We start from the raw sequence: 4468 nt of genomic DNA, 5'->3' as shown, positions 1-4468 counted from the left end.
TCTATTAATTTACTATCTGAGTTAAGAATTAGTAGTTCAGTACTTTATATTTTATAAATGAATAATAATATTTCAAGTACTTGAAATCATAGATCTAGTTGAAAATTGTAAGTGAGCAAAATCAAATTAGAAAAGGCAAAAACATGATACGTCAAATCATAAGCAAACAAGAAATGTCTAAGATTGAACCTGAACTAACTTTAAGAAGAATAGAAAAATAATCACTAATCAACTCAATTAGTCAACTTAATTTATAGAAATTCTAACTCATTTGAACCGAAACAATTCCCAACCACCTAAAATTGGAACTCTCATCAAAGAGTCAAAATAGTTTGAATTGTGTTGTAGAAATGTCTAAGATTGAACCTGAACTAACTTAAGAAACTACAAAAATAATCACTAAACAACCAATTAATCAACTTAATTCATAGAAATTCAAACTCATTTGAACCGAAACAATTCCCACCCACCTAAAATTGCAACTAACTCTAATCAAAGAGTCAAAATAGTTTGAGTTCTGTTGAAGAAATTTTTCTAAACATATATTTGTTCACACTCTGAAAGCAACTGTTGGCCACTAAGATCCTGACTCCTGAGCATGTGAGCTAGATTTTTTTCCCCTCAGTTTTTACACAGTTACATACAGCAGCCAGAGATGGTGCCAAGTTGCCACTTTAATATATGAGAATGGGACAGAAATCCAATTGGCACATCATGGCATGGCAATTGCCAAAACTCTGCAAAACAATACAAACAGAATATAATTAATGAAAATGTGAAGAGGAGACACCATACTTCTCTCTCTATCATTTACTATGCCGTCGTGTTTTTGCATGCATTCTGCAGAAGAAGATCCCTTCATACTTTAAAACCTTTTTGTTTGTGAAGAAAGAAAAGTAAAACAGAGAATCAATCAATCATGTCAGGTTGGTTGAAGTTACGAGGCCCTTCTCTGAGCCAAAAGCAAAAAGGAAAAAAAAAAAAACAAAAGAAAAGAATCCTAATTTATGCAAAATCCCATTTTCATGAGTTCCAATGTATAAGGGATCATAGCCTCTGTTGGCAAATGGCAAGCCAGGCTGGTTGGTTTGGCTGGAGAAGAAAATGGGTACAAAATCATAAACAATAATCAATCATTATTAGATTTTTAAGGCTTCACTTATCCCACTTCTGATTTGGTGTGGTGTGGAGCTTCTTGGATCACATAATTTTTTTAGTAAAACATCATAGTGATGATTTAGGAGTCTTAATGATTAATACTTCATCAAAAAGAATAATATTTTTCCTTTTAGAAATAGAAAATAGTTTTTCAATTTTGTTGTCAGAGAGACAACAAATCACATGAAATAGAGATCACATTTAAGTTTGCTTTACGTGTTTTTTTAGTTGTTTACAATCCTCCAAAATTTTGTAACAGGTGAGAAGTAAGAAATTCTCAACTTAAACACGATGCTTTTTAAATAAGAAGAAAATAGAAGGTACTGAAAATAAAAAAAATGATAAAACATGTTTTCAATAAAGGTGCACCATTTAGGCGAAAAAAACATAATAGTTAGAAATTTAACTAAAACATCATAGTTAAGTAATTTAACTAATAAGGATGGATTTAAGATAACTTTTTAAAAAGATATACTTTTTTCTTAAGTGAAAGCACTTATTATTCTATAAGAACTTGGGAAGAAAAAACTAGTAAAGTGCTCAACACTTTTTTTTTAGAACCGTGCTCAACACTTTTTAAGTGTTTTTAGAACTTGTTAAAACATTTTTTATAATCTAAGTTTTAACCATGTGGTTCAAACTTCATTTCAAAATCAACCTAAACACCAATTGGTTTGATTTTTTAAAAAAGAAACGAACATGTAAAGAAACTAGATCGATAAAACAAATCTTCAGGAAAAAAAAGAAAAGGGCGACGTTCAGATTTCAGCTATTCCATATATCCCTCGGTAAATTTTAGAGGCTACAATACAAGGATGCAAGTGGAGCAGTCATATTTTAGGTAAAATGATACGAAAAGGTGACAAGGGGGAGAAACCCAATGTTGGGTTGAAAACAATGAATAAAAAGGCAATATTAGATTAAGATTACTTAGTGGGTACAAAATCAAAAGGACGGTGACGATGATGATTCTATAAAACACCTAAAAGTGCAAGTGGGAGAGAAGGGAGAAGCAAGGATTGGGCCGAGGCAGAGCATTGAAGTGGGGGATGGGGGAGGGGACACGACAGACGAAAGAAAAATAAAAAAACAACATAAATAAAGAAGATAAGACATGCATTACATTATTAGTGGTCAAATTCCTAAGTGAATGGCGGTGGATCGCATGTTAGTGCTTCACAGGCATTTCATCGAACACTTAGTAGTCAAAAGCGAGAGACGAGATTATAAATGCAAAGAAATGGGGAGATGGCCCCAGAAGAAAATTGAAATCTTACTTACCGATAACAACGATTTGGATGAAGGGTGAATGAGGGGGCGGGAGAAATCTTTTTGATGGGAACTAAACGTAGAGAGGACAAAGATTGGTGTGTTTGTGTTTCTACCGAAACGCCATGGCCTTGTCTTCTGAAAACGTGTTCGTACGAACACGTAAGCCGTTGAACCAATGCTATAAATATAAATAAAATCCCCCTACCGCCACCCCAATTGCCCCTTTTTTTTTTTCTTTCTAATTCTCCGTTTTTGGGATTGAAGTAGAAATTATTCCCACTTACAAATTACAATCTGCTGAATTATTCTAAAGAAATGGAGCATAGCTGACATAGGAAAAAGCCCTTTTTCTTCTCTAAATTTAATTTCTTATTAAAAGAAATGCATGGATGGCCTATCTTATTGACTTAGATTTTTTTAAGGAAATTACTCCTAATTGAAATCCGACACAAAATCCTACTATTTGCTATGTTTCGCATAAAATTTCGATCATGACCAAAGCATCAAAATGTATAGTACCACATCGTGCAAATTTGGTAATTTCCGACATCAACACAAACTATTTTATATTATAAGTCGACATGAGTATAATTCAATGAATAAAATCTCTCGATAGTTTGATCTCCTACCCTATAATTGTTGAACTAAAGAAAATAATCGACTTAAGCACATAAGTGTAGGTTGAATAGTCGATATATTATTTAGCTTCCCTGACCCATTTTCAACTAAAAAGGATCGGAAAATTATTCCAAAAGATTAGATGTTGTACACATTTTAGGTTTAAATTTCATTTTCTCATTTTTTGTCTATAAACTTTTAAAAAAAAATTGTGTTAATTTTGTGTCACATTGGCACGATATTCAAGTTAGCCAAGCTATATAGTTTTCATTAGCCAATCTATATAGTTTAAAGACATGATGACGACATTAACCTATTAATAGATTTATTTGAAACTACATTATCTATTTTTTAAAATCAAAATAATTCTAAATGCCAAAATGAATAATTTTTAAGTTCAAGGTCTTAGAATAATTTTTTGAAAGTTCAAAGATGAAAATGCGGTAAAATTAAAAGTTTTCTTATTTGGGTCACCATCTTTTTCTCCTATATTCTAATTTCTCTTCCATGATATAGTGTATAAAAGGTACAAAGTATTGAATAATCATTGTGGGTTACATTAACTCAGTAGTAAAAGTATTTAATATTTTTTTATTAAAAAGATTATCTAAATACTATTTTCAAAATATTAAAACATGTTTTGATGCATTTTAATTCCCTATTTTTAATTTGTGTTTATTTTAGATTTTAATACATCCGTTTTAGTCCCTATTTAAAATATGACTATTTTGGTAATTTCTATTTATAAAAATTTAATACAAATTTTATATACAATAGAAAATTATTAATACAAATTTATGTCTACATTTCAATAAGTTTAATGAATGAAATCTCATGTTAATATTATGATTAAAAGAAATGAGATAAAATGAGAATTAATTTACATAAATAGCCACTCTTTAAAAGTAAAGTAACAAAATATATGTTTTACAAGTACATTGATTAGTAGATATTTTAAAAGTACATGACCGAAATAATATTTAAGTTTAAAAAGTTTCAACTTTATATATATATATATATATATATATATATACATACGTGAATATTCGGACCAGCTTTTCCGCACTGATCCTATTACATTTGGTTGTCAAGGTAACTCGTAGGATTTTTTTTAATACAACATGTGGAGTGAGGGAATCAAACTCACGACCTTTTCGTCAGACATAGGTCATCGAACCTATTGACCTGTACTCGGATTGACAACTCATAGGATATTAAATTATTTGAACCTTTATTTTTTGTTTAAATTTGTACCTATTATTGAGAATAACATTTACAATTAAAATTGTTCTAAAAAAACATTTACAATTAGAAAAAATGATGTGAGGATAAATTGTGTTGGATGGATCGTGATTATACACTACCGTAACGTAAAAAATAATCCAATGGGCATAAGAAAAGAAAAGGAAAATAAATGCAT

General features: G+C 30.2%; 1 long non-coding RNA gene across 1 annotated transcript; it reads right to left on the bottom strand.

Moving 5' to 3' along the window:
* Positions 1-212: 212 nt before the first annotated feature.
* Positions 213-2818, bottom strand: LOC148210597 (uncharacterized). Its single transcript, XR_015791807.1, has 2 exons — positions 2440-2818; positions 213-737 (listed from the first exon to the last, which is right to left on the bottom strand). It is a non-coding gene; the product is annotated as an uncharacterized LOC148210597 (long non-coding RNA).
* Between the last annotated feature and the right edge of the window lie 1650 nt (positions 2819-4468).

The sequence above is a fragment of the Momordica charantia genome (assembly GCF_013281855.1).
Source record: "Momordica charantia cultivar OHB3-1 chromosome 6 unlocalized genomic scaffold, Mcharantia_2.0 BLBB01000006.1, whole genome shotgun sequence".
NCBI lineage: Eukaryota > Viridiplantae > Streptophyta > Magnoliopsida > Cucurbitales > Cucurbitaceae > Momordica > Momordica charantia.
This window is presented reverse-complemented; position numbering and strand designations above follow the sequence as displayed.